Genomic DNA, 6,476 nt, shown 5'->3' on the forward strand with positions numbered 1-6,476 from the left:
GCTGCTTATGTTCGATAATTCGTATGTACAGAAGACACTATTTTATTTTTATTTTTTTGTTATTATGCAATTTTTATTTTATGTATTAATTACTTTGTAGTGTGATATGTATATGTAATATGCAAATATATATGTTATTATGTACATACTATGGCCAATCAAAATGCACCACCCTAAAAAGAAGTATTGGTGCTTAGACCATGTGTAATAGTTTAATTAAGTGAGTGAAAAAGTGTTACGAAACTGTAACATAGACAGGCGTGGGTTCGCTTTTCACACAAATATGTGTAATAGGCTCACATGGGTTTCATCTTTTAACTACTTAAGCAATGGTGAGATGTGTGATTATGTTCCGGTACTGAAATTAAATTAACAAACAATAGAAGCTCACGCTAATAAGGGGTCATGATAGAAAGGCCTAGGCCCCCACCAGGGCGATATGGGGGGGGCGTGAAAATGTGGCGGTAGAAGTTAGCCCTCGCTTACACATAGTGTTATAGTGTTATGTTAGTATCGAGACATGTGGAATTTGAGAGTATGAGAAAGCTTTTAGAAAAAAAACAATATCTTTGAACTACAAAATAACTTTAGTTTGTAAAATATAAAAAGGACAATAAAGGTGTAACCTTAAGGACAACCCTCAAGTTAAGATTGTAAGAATATTAATTTGTGATGATTAACTTTTTCGTAAACTCAAGTTATTCCTTTAATGTTGATTTTTGTAGCAACACTAGCTCTTGCTTGGATTTTAATTCATGTAATTATGAGAATAAGATGTTGAAAATTGTAGGTGTGGCAGTAATATATAGATATTATATTGGGTCACTATTAGGTAGGGTACTTTGTGTGTAAAGGCACTAAAAAGTAGGCACTTCAAATTGCCAATATTGAGCATTATCACTAATTGGTATGAGTCCACATCATTTATAAATGATAGCCCGCTTAAAAGACAATGAGAGATGCGTGTAAATGCCATTGGTGAACAAAATAACTATTGTTAGGATATTATGATATTCGAACATGGTATCTCTATATGAAAAGATATCGGGTATCAACGAAAGGTTGGTAGTTGATGGCGATTTCGACACTAAAGGTGTTGTTCTCAGGCTGGTTGATAATAAAACCTGAAAAAGTAGTAAAGTATGTGTATTTCACTTTTGTACTTACGTCCATATTAGGGTGAACAATGATTAGGCTAGGAAAGATTAAAGCCTCGACCATTAGCTCTGCCAAACGTATGATTTTGGACTCTTGCAAGTTGAATTGATCTCTTAACAACCGGTCGATGAAACATATAAAAAAAACTTGGTCAATAAAAGTCTTTCTTCTTGTGCATGACAATCAACTAACAAAACTGATAAGACAGAACGCTTGGAATTTTAACATATTCTATCTACTTGCTCAATGGTATCTTTATTTGATGTGTTCTTTCACTTTCACATATGGGTGGACCCAAGGGTCAAGGCACTTTTCAAGTTTGTTCATTTACACATGATTGGTGTAAGAGGACTAGAGATATGAGGTAATTGTATGATTATTTCATGCTTAATAAAACCCTAACTAAATAAAAGTATTCAAAAATGATGTGTGTAGACATGTTATGTGATGTAAAGCAAACTGTTTCATGTACAAATTAAGAGTATTTGTTTTTAAAAGATAAGTAAACGATATTACTTTGACACGTATTGTACTAGTATGTTACATATTAAAATAACTATCTTTTAAATATACCAAACTTATACTTTTGACATTTTTATGTAATGGTGGGCCGAGAATCGAATAGTTATGTGCGTGATCAGCAACTTGAAACCAAAATATACCGACTTCAAACACAGATGGTGTTGGTATATATCTGGAGTTTAATCATTCAGAAACAAACAATTATAAAAATAAAGTTATTGAGTTTAACAATACCAATACTAGTAATTTCATTGCCCTTTTTCGAGTCAATGGGTATATAAAATGGTAAAAATACCAAGTTACACATCTTTAAAAATAATTTTATATACTTGTATTGAATCAGATATATAAAAAAGATGGTCATAAAACTTTTCTTTGTAACAGGAAAAATAGGATTATTATTTATTAATTTTTGACAAATTTGGATAAAAACATTGACAATGCTAAATGATATCATCTTTCATTCTTAGACATACAATAATGTTATTTTAAGATCATTGTAAATACGGCGCTTACCACCAATAAAAGGTCCATCACCCTATAAATTATATTGAAGATTTGAATTGAAATTGTTTATTATATAATAAAAGTTGAAGCCTTTTCTTTAAATGTTGAAAGTGAAGGTTGATAGATTAAACATGGGTAATTTGGTAATTTGGGTTTGGAAAACGGCCCACTTGAGAGTCATTTGGTCTCTTTATTTCGACTTACGTCCATTTCACAGGCCGGGCCCACACTCGGATAAGGATCGGTTTTGGACTTTGAATTTATTTTTCACTTAAATGCTTAATTACCCTTTCCAAAAATTTGATTTTCAAAAGGTTTAATAAGAAATTAGTATGCTTAATTACCCTTCGTATTATGAAGTTTTTTTTTTTTTACATTTGTCGTTTCTATTATTGTGAATATATTTTTTTTTGTATTTTGGACCTATTTTGATCATTTTTTGGTTGGTTATGTTTATTACGTTCATTTTTTGATGAAACATTGAATTAATCATCTACTTAATGTTTTATAATTGTTCGTTTGTGTTTATTAGGTGTGTTTATATATATTTGTTTGAGTTTTTTTTGTGTTCGTTTACATTTGTTCATATATGTTCGTTTAACTTTGTTCAATTATGTTCATTTACGTTTATTTATGTTCATGAACTGTTTCATCATGGCGATTTAGGAGAAATTCAACAAAGAATGAGCAGTTGATGTAGGTGACGATGGTGGTTGATGCATGAGAGGGGAGGTTGACAATGGTGGGTGGTAATCGGAAGTTAACCGGGGATGGAGGAATAAATGTAGAGGATAAAAATTAAATTAGGGTTTGATGGTAAACGAGTTTCACAAATAAATGAGATGTTATAACCCGTTTAAGAGATATCCGCGCTAGGTGAGACTCATGACCTGTGACACCTATTGTTTGTTGATAAAAGAGTTTCACAAATAAATAAGATGTTATAACTCGTTTAAAGGCTACCCGGGTTTTGGTGAGACCCATGACCCACTTATTTTTTTTAACTTAAATGTAACATCCCAAAATTTTAATGATGAATAAAGGAAGTTATGTTTAGTGATTTCGCGTAATTAATTAATATCGGGTAAGGAGCGGGTCTTGGACTTGGATTAATTGAGATGAGTTAAATGAGAATGGGATTTCAGGGATATAAATACCCCCAAAACCCCAAAATACCTTCATTGCCATCATTTTCCTAAAAACACTCCATAACATACACACCACCTACAACCGCCGGCGGCAGCCGAGGAGAGGGAGAGCGAGGTCCGAGAAAGAGAGAGCGGTTGGTTGTGATTAAGCAAGTAAACGAGATCCAAACAAGCCCAAAAAGGTATAGTTCTTGATCTTTGAAGTTTAAAGATCCAAGCATTTTAGTGTATAAACGATCGAAAATGGCCGGGTAGCGTAGTGGGTGATATTGAACCATAGCAAGGGTGTTAAAATCGCTCGAAATGCCGATCAGAAGCTAAAACAGCGGCTGTCTGGGCAACTTCGCCTTCATCTGGGCAACTTCGCCTTCATCTGGGCAACTTCGCCTGCATCTGGGCAACTTCGCCTTCAAAGCGATGAACTTCGCCTGCAAGCTAAGTTCGCCTGATGAACTTCGCCTGCAAGCTAAGTTCGCCTGATGACAACTTTGCCTGAGGCCAAGTTCGCCTGATGACAACTTCGCCTAAAGCTAAGTTCGCCTAAGGTTTAACTTCGCCTAAAGCTAAGTTCGCCTAAGGTTTAACTTCGCCTAAAGCTAAGTTCGCCTAAGGTTTAACTTCGCCTAAAGCTAAGTTCGCCTAAGGTTTAACTTCGCCTAAAGCCAAGTTCGATTAGGAAGTAAACTAAAAATCTAATGAAAAATGTGTTAAGACAGTTAATGGAAATAAAATTTTTCCAAGCTGACCTGGCAGCTCGACCCCAGCCAGGGGCTCTGCCCCTTGGACCCTGCTAGGGAGTGCCGCCCCTAGACCCCGCTGCCAGGGGCGCTGCCCCCGGACCCCCGTTCGTTGTGGGTCATATAAAGATAGAAATACATTATGAGAAGTGATAGTTAATTAATACGTATACTTGTTATACAGTCAGCCGTGCACAACTGAAGAAAGGAATTACGATTAACGGTGAACGTAACCGTGTTCAGGTGAGTTTCTAGCCCCATTCCTTGTTATGTTTTCGGGGCTGTGTGCATACTTGATGTGTTGTTAATACATTTATCCTAAGTGATAAGTGTATGCCCTATGTGATATATGTGTTATGTAAGAATGATTGCTTGATGGTACGTGAACGATCTTCGGATATTGCACGTACTGTCAGGTTGTAATGCTATGTATAAGGTAAGTATAATATGAATGCTTATGCGTATGAACGTGATAGAGATAATAAAAGAAGGAAATAATGATGTATAGTTGTATGGTTACGAAGAGGGTACCGAGCCCTAATAATACTCGAGGTATGATGTATGGTTGTATGGTTACGAAAAGGGTACCGAGCCCTAAAAATACTCGGGGTATAATGTATGGAACGAAGAGGGAATCGAACCCTACTAATATTCGAAAACTAGGGACCAGACCCTTATAATATCTGTGATGTTAGGGACCAGACCCTTATAATATCTGTGATGTTAGGGAATCGAACCCTTCTAATATTCGAAACTAGGGACCAGACCCTTATAATATATGTGATGGTAGGGACCAGACCCTTATAATATCTGTGATGTTAGGGAATCGAACCCTTCTAATATTCGAAAACTAGGGACCAGACCCTTATAATATCTGTGAGGTTATAGGGCGAAAGGCTCTTTAAAACGTATGATTATGTATGTAAAGAAAGTATGAAGGTAAAAATGAAAGTAAAAGCACTTAAGTGTGTATGAAAGAAAGTTAAGAGGTTAAGTATGAAGTGTAAAGAATGTATTGTATGATTATGTGATTAACTAGAACTCACTCAGCGTAGCTGACTTTTAGTATGCACGCAGGTGAGTAGGATGAGACAGCTGGCTTGAGCGGGGACACATGGCAGAAGAATAAGAGCCTGGCATCTGAAGACTTACGATGTTTTAATTTTAATGTTTTAATGTGAAAGACAAAGGACGTTTTGAGACAAGTTATGAAATATTGTAATGTTTTATGAAAGTTTTATATTCCGCGTAAATGTTTTAATTAACTCTGATATTTAGAACTGTGTTTATGAGTAAATCCAACACGAAAGTAGGGTTACCGGTAACGGGGCCTTACATTAAACAAGTCAAAGCCGAGTTAAATCAATGAGAACTCGCCATTTTAAAAAACAAGCAATCTGGTGGCTCGATAGGGGGGTGACTAGAGCGTGACGCCTCATTTTTTAGGTAGATAGATAGATAGATAAGGTAAAAATAGGAAATATATGTATGTGTGTGTGTGTGTAGGGTTTATATTAAATACAAATAGAATTAAACTCTGAAGCGTATGAATTGAAGGGGAAAAAACGACATTGTGGTAAACCCATAAATAACGGAGCTTGATCAATTCTAATAACTATGGGTGTGTAAATTCGGTTCGGTTATGGAAGATTGCTTAAACATAAGGCTGGCTGTTTTTGGTTGCAAAAAGGGCATTATTACCTACGTAGTCGGTCCTTAACGTCAGCTACACCAAGGGCCTAATGTTATAGTGGTTGGGTGAACGCAATAACAAGACTTTTAACAAGGAAATGATGGGGCCACCCTCAAATAACCAGTTATATTTTTTTTCTTTTTTCTTTTTTGGTTTTTCTTTTATTTAATGTCTAGTAAAACCACAGCGCACGAATTAACAAGTGAGTTAGTTAAAGCCCCATTGCCTACGTGGCAATGACGTGGTGCTTTAACTACCTAGCAAACCCTTCTTGACAGCAACCAACCCATCCATAATCGAATGGCCGGTTAACCATAGGTCAATTAAACGTCGACTATGTGTCGATTTTGGTTTATTTTGGTTCATTTTCTAATGTCTTTTTTGTGTTTTTTTTTACTTTGTTCTAGTTGAAATTAGTCTGGTTATGGTGTTCCAAACTCAATTATGAAGTTTGGAACTGAAATACGCCAGTTCTAATCTCGTTTATCTTGTTCCAATCTATGTTATAAATAGTTGCAACATAATAAATGTTTGAACTTGGATAAAGAGGTATAAAGGATTTAAATGTGGCATCAATCTTGGAGAAGCGTAAACATGCAAGGTTCAGTTTGGTTCGGTTAAAGTCGGTTAACAAATACACATTAAACATAATCATAACTGAATGATAAGTGCGACTCAGGAAAGGTTTTTGTTTGATGATCCAGCATAGTG

Source organism: Bidens hawaiensis, unplaced genomic scaffold, assembly GCF_021521415.1.
Source record: "Bidens hawaiensis isolate Kalapana, Puna unplaced genomic scaffold, B.hawaiensis_p1.1 tig00021495_1, whole genome shotgun sequence".
NCBI classification, from domain to species: Eukaryota; Viridiplantae; Streptophyta; class Magnoliopsida; order Asterales; family Asteraceae; genus Bidens; species Bidens hawaiensis.